Source organism: Tinamus guttatus, unplaced genomic scaffold (genome assembly GCF_059628265.1).
Source record: "Tinamus guttatus ecotype Peru unplaced genomic scaffold, ASM5962826v1 Tinamus_guttatus_pri_ptg000010l, whole genome shotgun sequence".
Classification (NCBI taxonomy): domain Eukaryota; kingdom Metazoa; phylum Chordata; class Aves; order Tinamiformes; family Tinamidae; genus Tinamus; species Tinamus guttatus.
Genome location: NW_028288544.1, coordinates 2,943,137 through 2,956,045, shown reverse-complemented (window position 1 = coordinate 2,956,045; position 12,909 = coordinate 2,943,137). Strand labels below are relative to the sequence as shown.

The following is a 12,909-nucleotide window of genomic DNA, read 5'->3' as shown; positions in this document are numbered from 1 at the left end:
CTAATAAAGTGACTTTGGGGGAAAAATAAGAATGGCAGAGGAGAAAGAGGAAAGCGAAAGGCTTGCTAAACTTCTAGGTGAGGTAACTCAGAGTTTATCTTAAAGAAAGCTAGGAGAGAATCCTACTTTATACACTTCTGACAACATGATATTTCTAATGCAAAGCAGTGTTATACCTCTGTTTTCACAAACCCCTATAAGGGGCCATGCTACTGGTAATTCTATATTTGCTGTTGGTATGCTTGCAATTATCTTTAACTTAGCAGTTTTTAGTAGAATTTATGTCAAAATGGCATATTGTGTGAGGAATTGCTATTCTTCTAAAATGACCGGAGAAAAAAAGCCTTGTCCATGTGCAGCATCTGTAGCACTGCTTCTCTGCCAGGAGCCCAAAAAGGGCCAGTATGCAATAACTGAGAATGATGCCTAAATATTTCAGCAGCTCATGCCATTATGTCATCAGTTATTCCTCACTTATCCAGGCTCATTCTCACATGGTTTAGTGAACTGCTCATACTGGTGGAACAGCAATCCCATTAGCAGCCGGACAGGTGGTACAACGTCAACACAAGGAATCCCTTCCATCATGGAAATGGTTAGAGACACACACATATATCTTGTGGATCTGGGCTAAGAAACCATTCTAGAGTGATTACTGACTACAGCTCCGCACTTTTATTCTCTTCCCTGTCTTCTCCCACCTGCTGTATCCAGTTTTTAAGTTGGATTCATCTTTTGAAGGATTATCACTCATGCAGATTGCTATCCTGTTAAGGTTATTCTGATATATACTCCCTTTGTGCAACTCCTGCTCTGAAGATCAGGCTCTTCAGACAAGTCTGTGAGGTTGAGGAGCTGCCTGCTGTTTCAGCTATGATTTCTAGTTCAGAAATGAAAGGAATAGCAGGCATAAAACTAGTCCCATTGCTTTTTAACATAAAGTACCTCAGATGCAGCACACTGGCTCATCTTGTCTACCGTTACTCATTCCTGCTTCATTTAGATGGCTGCTCTCATCTTTTGCAGGGTGTTGCAGTAATCTGTACTTCACAATATCCTGTCATGCACCTGCAAGCTCATGGATGCCAACCCACTCTCTTGCAGCTGGAAATAAAGCTTTGATAGACTGACATAATCAGTAGTCCACATTTTAATATAGTTCTGTGGCAGTTAATGTTCCTAAAGAGCCTGCATCTTTATTTGTATATATATTATTTATATCATCAGTAAGACATATACTTGATGACCAGTGGTGAGCTTCATCTGTTTGTCTGTAATATGTAGATAGTACCTTCAGCTATCATGTAGTAGCACTTTTTAAAACATTTTTGTCAAATAGTTACCATTTTGCAGGTATAAAGATTTAACAGACTAATGTTTTTTTGACAGCTTAACTAAGTTTGAAAGCATCAAGCATCGGCACTTAGATAATGACACTGGCAGGGATGTTTTTATTGCACTAAATGCCAATTAAATTACTGATTTCATAATTATAAATCAGCATGTTACAGCAGATAATTAATGTTGTCACACTCAAGCTGAAATACTTTATATAAGCATAAGTCTTCCTTCTGTTGATTTGCTAATTCAGGAACCAGAAAATACTGCATATCATATTTAATATTTTAATCTATATCTTTCAGGATTCTTGCTTCTGCCTGCAGTCATAGTAGGATGCTCTGTTATTTAATGGCTCAATTTTACAAGTGTGGACAGTGTTCAGATAGGACATAATGATCTCCAGAGAGATAACTATTCATTTAAAATTAAGGCTCAATTTAGCAGAGGAAAAAAATCCACACACTTAAATATAATAATAATAATCACCAAATTTACCATTTTAGCAAGAAAAGAAAAAGTCTCTTTGAATAAAAGGTAGTTGGCATGTCACAGTAACAAGGACTCAGTGCAGATAGTTCTGCCCACATAGACATTTTTTTCGCAACCATTGCTACATAATTGCTCCAAATTATGAAAATATTATAGAGAGGTTGTGCTAGAATAAGGAAGCTGGGAAGCATAAATAATGTTCCCCGTATTCTTGGCTAATTAGACCTATTTGTGGTCAAGATGATAATCTTCCCATTGATAAATCACACTTATGAATGGAAACCAAATTTTTCATCTTTGGGCAGTGAATAGGGTGTACTAACAATTTTATTTTGCTGTAAATTCTGTATGTATGGATGTCAGCTGAAGGTAAACACAGTGACAGTTTTATTCAGAAACAGAAAAGCTAATGATGGTTAACCATGCATCAAACCAATGCTTCTACTTCTAACTGCAGATGTGTTTGATTGATTTTTGCTTAGGAAGCATGAGGCCAAGTCTTGATGGTATTAAAATTGCAGCTCCCCACTCTGAGGAGAGCATCATCAGATGAATAAACTTTATGTGTGAGTGCCTCTTCCAACTAGTTGTTTAAACTGGGCTGCTTTGCAACCAGAAATACAAAACTGGTGAGACTAGAGGAACAGTACAAGGGGCCTATATCTGGTTTAAAATTAAAGATATTCAGTTCATATTAGCCAGATTTGGGATTCTAGCCTCTGTTCCCTTTAACTCGCATCTTTTATGCACCTTGTAGGCAATGCTGTGTATAAAACAACCACAAGTGCCATTGTCACTGCTATAAGAGAAATAAAGTTTACAGGAGCCTATCCGAAATTGCCCATTCTGGATTTTAAGAGGACCTGGCATACATAGGATCAAAATACAGTCAGAAGTCTTCTTAGATGACCATTTGTCTTCATACTCTCTAACTAATACAATCACACACAGCACCTATAGCAAGCCTCCTACTTGATTTATTTTCTTAGCTACTTTATTTCTTAGCTTTCTTTCTTTCCAGATTTAAGAATTCTGCTTTTAAAAGAGAACTACTTTTCTGATTGTTAAATGGAATCTCGAACCTTTAAAACCTTAGTTTTGGAATCAAGCAGCTTTGGGACTGCACAATATTAAAGGCAGTAGAACCCACCAACACAATTGCTTATTTTTATACCAAGGAAAATCAAAGGGAGTACTTCAGGATTTTATAGGTATAAAAAGACACGATTGTATGAACTTAGGATTTTGCAATAAGAGGGTATGAATCTGAAGGGCAAAAAGTGAAAATAAATTATATTTGAATTAAGTTTTCATTAATTAAGAGGTAAACTTTTTTTTTTTTTTTTGGTGTGTGAAATCTTCTTGATCAAATATAGGGGAATATCATCAAATATAGTTCACTAATTATCATGCTCTTATAGGTCAAAAAGAATGATATGACCAAATATTCTGTATTCTATGTACACATAGTCTCACTCATTTTTAAATTAATATGGCTTCAAAATATATAACCTAAAGTATTTCTCCTGTGTTTTCTTTCTGTCATTAATGATTTTGCAGCCCATAATTTCTAAAGTTATAAAATAAGCACATTTTTGATTATTTAAACAGAAACAACACTATAAATATGTATATACACCCAAAAGTTAATCAGTTCAATGTCCTGAAATTAGCTGACTTGTTTGCCTTGATATGTAGCCAATTAGCAGGAAACCCGGGACACTGTCAGTTGACAGCTGGAAAGAGATTCCTAGCTTTGCAACATACGGTTCTCTGTGTTGTACAAAACCCTGAGCTGATGGTTTTAATGCATTACTATTACTTATTAGAATTTTCATCAGCAATCTGTCTCCAAATTTTTTAATGAGCAAAATATACTGAGAGAACCTTGCAAGGAGCTGTATTCTTCAAAATTATAGTTATTTTAGTAGCCTTTGGGTTGACATTTCAAATAGTTGTTGGAGGTGTGTGGGTTAACAAAGCAAGAAAAATCATGATACAGGCAGAATGGGAGTAAGGAAAGGCATTTCACTGTTCAGAAAACTGCATAGTTCAGAACAACTTATGAATACAGCACTTTTAGAAAATTATTAAAGGAATCTAACCTTGAAATAAAAATATAAATACTTTTAGCTTTAGATTTTTTTTTACTATTTAATGTGGTTGTATTCCTGAGGGTAAAAAGTAAATTTAAATAATTTATTAAAATAAAATATTTTGCACGAATGACTTTTTTTCTAGTACATAATATATAGACAAGAATATAGTCACACATTACAGGTGTGATATACATACATAGTTTGTTTCTTTTAAGATTTAGAATAAATCCTAGTTGTTTTTCTAGTGTATTATGCTTGAAGGGCTGGATAAATAACAAAAATAACAAAATCTCCTTATAGGATCAGAAAGATAAGCCCCACCAGAGTGAAACACACTGAAGTGGTGTTATTTATATTCAGTCCTTAACTTTATTCTTCTCTAGAGAAGAATTTATTCTATAATATACATCATATACATATTCCTATATAGAAACAATATAATTCTCCTTATATTTATTATACAGTCCGTAAAAGCAGCACTGATGTTCCACACTCCAGAAGTCACCACTAAGACCGAAAACAGCAGCCAGTCAGAACTTAAGGCAGTCATAAATAAGAGCTCTGTGAGAATTATACACAAACAATTCAAGATTAGTATTGATCTATTTTTTGCATTATTTACAGCTGCCCTTGAGTCTGTGTGCATAGTTTTAATGGATCTTAGCTGCATTAGGATTCAAACTAAATATCACATTAGAAGCCCCCCAAGGGAGAACAGCTTTCTGAGTAGAGCAATAATGAAAAACACATATCTGAGGAGTGCTAAAGATGACTATATAACCTCATATGTTGGCTGCTACATAGATTAACGCATGACTGTTCAAAGTAATAGATATTTGTTGATAAAGTAGAAGTAATATGTGTAACTAATGGATTAAAATTAGGTCATTTCTTCCTTTGTCTGGAAAAATTTCATCGCTGAAGTAAAACATTAGGAGAATAATAATAAAGAGAAGCAAACTTTTTTTTTTTTTTCCAGAAAAATCTGAAAACAAAAGTGTGAAGGAAGTGGAAGACTGTGTGTGTTTCACAATCTTAAATAAGCTGCTGCTGGCAGAGAGCAATTGAAGGGCAGATCACAATCCCACTGTTATCATCAGCGATCACAATCACTGTTACAGAGCTTGTCGTGTGCTCTCCGAGGCAGCAGCAGTAGAGAAAAGTGCAGATCCAAAATCAGCATTATCTGCCAAAAAGGGCAGAGGAGAGTGAAATTTCTCAGTGAGTTGGAATATTTTGAAATGTCTGCATTCCTCATTTGTGTTTTGGCAGTTTGAACAGCTCCATGAACAGAAATGCTGGGTGTCAGCACTTTCCCTGAGAAAGCTGCACAAAGGCAGTTAAGTAGCATTAAGAATGATGCATCTTGCTGGGAAGAAAAAGTTAAAATGAGCTGCTGTTCTGTGCAGGAGAAAAGTGGCCGAGTATGTGGGTGCAGCCAGTGCTTTGCCAAGGAAGTAGGGCTGTGTTTGTAGCAGCAATTTAAGGCATATTTTTGCATCTCTGCGACACTGATGTCAGCCCAGACATTCTTTTCCAAAAGCTGGGAGAACAAGAGCTATGGTGCCAGCACCTTATTATACCACTTTCTTCCAGGCACACTCTGCTTTTCCAAGCATACAAGCCACAGAGACAGCAAAATAAATTAACTCTTCACCATTCTCCTTTAGGGGATGATACATATCGCAGTATAAGTAAGACCAGCTCCAGCTTCCTTCGGAATCTATCACCCCAAGTTAGAGAAATACAGAAAAGGCAAATTCATTAATGATTAAGAACACAGGACTTGTAGCATGAGGTTCACTGCTATTTTTTAATAAGGGATTGTTACAGAAGAACCAGATGTAATACAAAGTCGTGAAATTGTTCCTTGTGCATTTATAGTATCTTAGCTGGAAAGTGGAAGACAGTATCTGAACAGATATGTCATCTTACTCAGCAGCATCATGTGGTTGGTATGCATGTCAGTTCAATGGGTTTTCTTGCTTAGTTATTGGATACTAGTTATTCACTCCTTTCCAATCTTTGCAGCTTGGGATTTTGATCCGTCTAGTTTATAGATCTTGATCCATTTACACTTAGTGACATTTTGGAAAAAAAATAAGTTCAGATTTCATGTAACCACTTTGGTGACCACTTTTAGGTGTTCAGATGAACTGGGTGTCTGAGCTTCTGTTACTGTCTATTGGTCACCTGTCATTGAGGGACTAGTGCTTTATTTTTAAGGTTATGTTTTTGGTTTTGTGTTTGCCAGACCCAATAGAAGATACTAATGAAAATCAGGCTCTTTAAATAACATTTACTGGATGTTAGTTCATGAGAAGAAATGGACTACTGAGATAAATTGTTGCAGGCAAAGAAATCCTAATAAACATAAGAGCTCGAGGAAAAAATAACTGATTATCCTGAATATGCCTGTATAGTGCAAAAATGCATTTTTGTACATATTAAAATTGATGTAGAATCTCATACAATTTAATCACATTTTACGAGGTTTGAGTGTCCAGTGAGCTGAAAATCTTCAGTATTTTGCCTTCAAAAGAGTTGAATGTTTAGATTTTACATTTGAATATCCAAAATGCTGTGGCAGAAGCGTGGTGTCCAGCTACTTGTAGAGTGGTAAAGGAAGAAAAAGAGAGGCAGACAAAAAATATCTATTACTTTTAAGTAAGAGTATCCTTTTTTGTTTAATTTAAATCTGTTTCCAAGTTCCTACAAACATGGTAAAAGACAGTAAAGAACAAAGCTAAAGCATATCGCAATATCATGGTGGTATCCTTGACTTGAGACAATGCATCCATTTTCAGTGATTTGGAGGTGAAATTCAGTGGATTTCAGAGGTGAAACAGCACATTTGTGCCTCACTTGATGGGTTATGCTGAGAAAGCTTCAAAGCACGGTCATAGCTGTACTGCTCCTTGAACCAGCTCAAATGTCTACATCATATTGTCCCTCACCTAGGGCTCCAAAATTACTGCCAAGCAGGAAGTGGGAGAGAATGAGATATGTATCTGTGTCCCCTGCAGACACAAACCCTTTAATTTCATCTGGGTTTTCCTTCTTAAAATGTAACGGGAGGGTTGAGATTGCTTGCTGCAGACCAGACAGTTCTACTACAAGGCAGCAAAGCAGATCAGACTAAAGAGAGTGGATGCAGCAGACTGGTGTTTAATAAAAGCATCACAGCCAGTGCCTATACTATTAATACTTTCTCATCCTCTATCTTCTGTTCCTTGGAAATATTTCTGTCAAATATATATTTTCTACTAGTTTCTCTAAGATGTTGGCAGTTTTTTCATCCTGTGAAGGTAACAGAAGTAGAGTTCTGTAAAAGGGAGTGGTGTCTGAAAGGGAAGGGCAAGCAATGTCTGAAATATCATTTCTCCTATCCATTGGAGGTTGTCCACGGCCTTGCATACCATCTAACACACCTCCTGCAACACATGTTCATCATCATCATTCATTTATGTGTTCCCCCCACGTGGTGTTGAGCCTCACCTGAGGTCCAGTCTCCCCTCACAGCACTGAGAGGCCACATTGACAAGAGGTTGTGAGGATCTAGCTGAAGATGGCTGTGAAAATGAAATTGTCCCACAGATATAGGACACTAGTCTTTAGACAAGCTGATCTGAGCAGAAAACTCATATCAGCTGATGCAACGGAGAGTTGATTTCAGTCAGTATGTCAGACTTAGCTATGATTTATGAGAGAGATATTTATAAATTTCATTTAAACATCCCAACCTATACAGATATCACTTGCACTTTCTTATTTGGTCTGCCAACCCCAATGCACTTTTCTAGTCTCTTTTTTTGTTTAATCACACTTGTCATATTCATTTACTCACTCCTCCTCAGTTCTCAGCTCACGGTAGGTTCGTTGTAGTTCATTGCTTGTGTTACCAAGATTTGCACATATTTCTTTGCCCAATGCAGAATTTTGAAAATGACTGTCATTCACTCCAGTGTTTTTAGGAGAATACACTGTTACTAGTCAACAGTTAAAGGCCACTTTTTTGTTGTTCTTATACTCATCGACACTTATCCACATGCACAGAAGCAATCACTTATAGAAAGTGATATTTTTTCTCTAGTAATAGATCAGAGAAGCAAATGGCCCCAAAAGTATATTACAAGCAGCTAAAAGTTGGCTTTTCATGATGCATTTATTATTTCATGAATGTGCAACAATACGTTCTGTGTATTACCTAAAGATAAGTCATTCTAATCAAAATCAACTTTCACAGGGAAAAAAATTTAAATTTGTCTTTATAGTGCTGTAAGACTAAAGCTAGAAGAATCTGTTTAGATCAGAGAAATGTCTGTTTAGAACACAGATCCCTTGCTTTAGATGAATCAATGTCATCACAGATTTTGAATTTTTCACTTATAATATTTCAGGCTCTGTGAAAATTCTTTGATGAATTAATCTTAATATGTTTTCAGATTGTATTGAAAAATTATAATGTCTCCTTCTGTCTTTAAAAACTATTGGGCTGTGGATTCTTTTCTATGAATTTTTGATAAGGTAGTCCAGAACAAGGTAAAAAAGAAGTAGTGTCTGCCAGCTAATCTTATGAAGTCTGTATTCATTGTTTAAATACTTGCTTTGTAGAGCTAAACCAGATCATGCAAAAAGTCCCAGCAGATCCATGAATAAGAAATACATTTTCGCTTATATATTATTTACTGCTCTAAAGCTTCTGTGCTTCTTCATGGGCAATAGATCCCAATTTATTATAAGAGGAAAAATTCAACAGCAATTTTCGCATTACTTAGTTTCATCATTCAGTTCTGTCCCGTGTACAAGTGTCATATTATGAAAGCCAAACCTGCAAACCAGCATGTTTCTAGCAGCTGGTCTTGGAACTGAGGTTCCTTTGGGACAACAGGGAAGAAATCCTTGGGGTCCTTTATGCAATTACACAGGCAACTGCTGGATCTGTCAGGTTTCCTGGTCTATGTGTACTCCTATGCAGCTCTGTTTTACCACCTGGCTTCTTTGTAGCCCCATGTCCTTTTATATCGTACAAATGAAATGAATGAAATAGTTCCCAGTTTGTTGCAGCTTGAGTACTGGGCAAAGCAGTATATTGCATTATCAGCATACAGCATAGAACTGAGCTACTTTATCTGTACAAGTTGCATTTCGCTAAAGCAAATCTGATAAACTGGATTTCTAGGACCTGGCTCTTTCACATAATGCTGTCAGCTTTCTTCCTGATGAGAAAAGCTGAAATAACAGCAACATTCTTTTTTACTATTTATCTACCTTCCAGAAGTATGAAAGCATGTTCGGAAAGTGCATAATAAAAAAGCAGATAAAAATGTGAATGATATTACAGAACTATCAGCAAAAAAAAAAAAATTAAAAAAGTGGAAACAAATCAGTGATTTTTAATCTTCAAATTCAATCAACCTAGAAACAGTCTGAAGGAAAATTTAAAGCTTTTTAGGCTTAATATTTTCTTAAAGGTGCCCAGCAGCCTTAAAAGAAAAGAGAAAAATTATTCCTCTTCTGAGGGTAGGTATAAAAGACACTAAAAATTGAAAACTCCTCATTTTTATAAGTCATGTTTATTATTCTGATAAGAAAAATAGAACAGTTAAAAGAAGTGAAATAGCTTTTTTGGCTATTTTAGCTACAATTCACTACAGAACCTCTTAGAAAATCTTGTGTTACTTGTTACAGGCACTTCTTTTTCTAATGATTCATAGCTTTGACAATTCAACCTATTGATATCAAAACTACTTTGTGCAAATGTTCTGTGTGTCTTTGTTCCACTGACAATATACAAAACTCCTGTTATAACACTTGGGATGTTCCACTTCGTGAGCTTAAAAATTTATAGCTTCAATCACATGTTTAATTGATACACTTTATTAAACAACAATGCTCAGGCACCACTAGCATGAACATGACAGCATTTTTTGTGGGTTTAACTTTAAAACAGTGATTTTACTAGCTGTTGGTGAAAATTACAATTACTTTTCTTCTGTGTTTACATTCTGGATGTAAACTATGACTATAATTATGTAGAAAAGAAAGTGATGATTATATGGTGGGCTTTTACAATTCAAAATTATAGAAATATAACATTATGAGTCTGAGTTACTCTCATAGAAAAGTGAAAGAGTGGCCTTCTGATCTTAATTCAGGCTGTTAGTAGTGTCTTTAAGGTCTGTCTTTTCTAAATAGGCTTGCAGTGTCTATCAAGTGAGCACTGTGGATGATTTAGGCACCTAATAGGAATAAAACAAAATTGCTCCAGAATATCATATCCCTATATAAAAGTTACTAAATTAGCAAACAGCTAGAATCTTTGAAATATTAAATTATGATGTAACTCATGTATCTGGCCAGGCAACCATCACCTAATTCAAATCTGATCCCCAGTTGGATTTTAATTGCTGATACAGCAGAGACTTCTTTTCAATGTCAATCAGTCAAGAAAAGCATATGAACAAACTGTTTACTTTTGACTACATACATATATACTACCCAGACAGGCAAGTTAGGGTTTTTTTGTGCATTACTTAGTTTCATAGATGGTTCTCTTGGATCATAAAATTTGTGAACTTGTGACACTGGTGGAAGAATGTGTAAAATGAAAAATACTCCTTGACCTTGATATAGGTTCCAATTTTGTCGAAGACCGAGAGCATGATCAAGAATAAAAATCAGTAGTAAAACATCTTCTTTAAATGCAATCACAGATATGATTCCTAGCTTCCCAGCTTCTAAAACAAACAAACTGAGTATCTGTGATAGTAAGTGGGCATGTACGTGGGCTGCCTGGGGCTTTGCTCTCTCCACTGGGGAGAATAAATGTCCTACTTAGAACTGCTGCAATCTAAGAAGCCTCACTGTGCATAATGCTTGAGTTCTGGATGGGGGATAATGCCAAAAACAAGTGTTTTGTCTGGGAAATGGAATCTAAAAGGAATTTCAATAGCAAGAGAAAATTATCTCTTTAAAAGTGTTCTCTTTATGGAACTCTTGTCTAAAACCTTATCAGCTTAGTTTTCCCTGTAAGCATAGAGTTCAAAACTTAACTGAGAAAAAAATACAGAAAAGCTCCTTTCCTAATGTCAAGATAATCTTTTAAACATAAACCCCAGTGGATAACAATATGAATACTACCTCAAAAACTAGGCCATCCATCAGTCTTCTTAAGAAAAGTTATATTCTGTGTTTCTTATACTACATCATACACATGTAATGACTTGATAGGAGTAAAACGCTGGTGCTAAAACAGCTGGCTAGATCATGAATTGTTAATTTTTCCCATCCACCTCATTTCTCTGGACTTTTATTCTAAAAAGTTTGTTGTTGTTGTTGTTTTTCCTCAAGTGGAATGACTCAGGTATCCATTACTGTTTCTTCTTAAACAATAACAGAAGCAAATGATGGGAGGAACAATTAATTAAGCAAATAACTTACTGCCCCCAGTCTTCAGATCTTATACGATGCTTTCTTAGCCATCTTTAGGACAGTGGCTGTGCTAATCTATAGCAAGGAGAGGCACAATAGTGAATTTCTTATGTCTTCCTTCTGCATATGCCCTGCCTGGCTCAGATGCTGAGTGTTTATGCTAATTCAACCCTCTACCCTGTAGAAAAGCTAAATAATGTTTAAAGGGAGTGTGGGGCGGGGAGTTCATTTATTTAGCAAATGAATGCAGCATTTTTTAAGGCTCAGTTAGTGGAAATCAATGTATTATCATTGACTTCCATAGAGTTATGGCAATTTGTGTCAGCTCAGAGTCAGTATGCCCAGATGTTACCTGCATTTGTTGAAGCTTTAAACAAGAGCTATAAAGCTTTCAACTGAAGCAGACTTGTTGCAATGGGAGTTCTTAAGAATTCCCATTTGGAGTGGGACTTCTTGGTATGTGCTGCTTTTCATATTTTCAGCAGTTATATAGATTATCATATTGCTTGTTCTTTTGGGATCTTCTGCTTAGTAATTCTGAGGAGGAATTGTTTTGAACGAAGTGTGAACTGCTGCACCATTGCCCATTTTGTACATTTAAAAACAAATAGAATATTGTATATAAAAATTAATTACATGACCATACTTGCTGCAGCAAGTGGAGATTCATTTGAGTTGCATTTTCATTTGCATAAATATATTAGCAAATAAAGTTATTCTTTTGAATTCAAGTAAAATTATTTTGAAAAACTTGACCTTTTGTTCCCTAAAACACAGGAAAGTATTTCTCCTAAATTCTCTTCCTTTTTTTTTTTTTTTGTCTCTATTTTTTTTTAACCATCTCTATTTTTAAGTTAATTTGACTGTGAATCATTGTTGACCATATGAACTACCACAGGGCTTGTAACTGGTGAGCAGGCTGAGCTACAGAAAAGCCTGAGTGGAAGTTATCTGCATGACGTGACAACATTAAGCCCAATAGCACAGCCTTCTGTTCCACTGAGAAATAAGGTTTAAGTTCTTTGAGCAGTCCATCCCACAGATTTCTAGAGAACAGTTTAAGAAAAAGGGTAAGCACCTTTCTGGACACTGATCTTTTCAGACATTGATTTAAAGATTATTATTTCTGCGTAACTAAAGCGCTCCTTCCAAATGGAATAAACCTATAGACTAAACCCCTTTCTTCCACCTTCACTGGTCCATCTTGCAGAGACTGCACATGGCTGTACCTATCTAAGCTTACTCTTAAAAGTCCATTGTCATTGTTACAATATTAGACAAAATAATAACAGCCCAGGTAAGATGTCTGCAAATACATCCAGTGACTAGTCAGTGTTTAATCTAACTCTTACCCATTGCTTTTATCTTGAGGTTCCAAGAAAACCAGAGTTTGGAAGTCAAAGATTTGCTGGAAGTCAGTAGCGTCACTGTAGGGTGAATGAAAGGGAATGTAAGAACCAGAGCTGACATAAGCATTTTAGTTGGCCCACACATCGATTTCTGCTTCCTGACATCCAGCTGTCTCTGACAACCATAACGGTCTCTG

At 35.9% G+C, this 12,909-nt stretch overlaps 1 protein-coding gene across 3 annotated transcripts in view; it reads left to right on the top strand.

Annotated features, from left to right (window-relative positions):
* The window catches only part of HS3ST5 (heparan sulfate-glucosamine 3-sulfotransferase 5), a 186,623-nt gene that overhangs the window by 72,843 nt on the left and 100,871 nt on the right, over positions 1-12,909 (top strand). The window contains exon 1 of one of the 3 annotated variants that reach the window (XM_088522723.1): positions 12,217-12,273. The exons of the other annotated variants lie outside the window; for them this stretch is intronic. The gene's annotated coding sequence lies outside the window, so the exon portion shown is untranslated. Of the gene's footprint in view, positions 1-12,216; positions 12,274-12,909 lie in introns of those variants that run through there. 3 annotated transcript variants of the gene reach the window in all.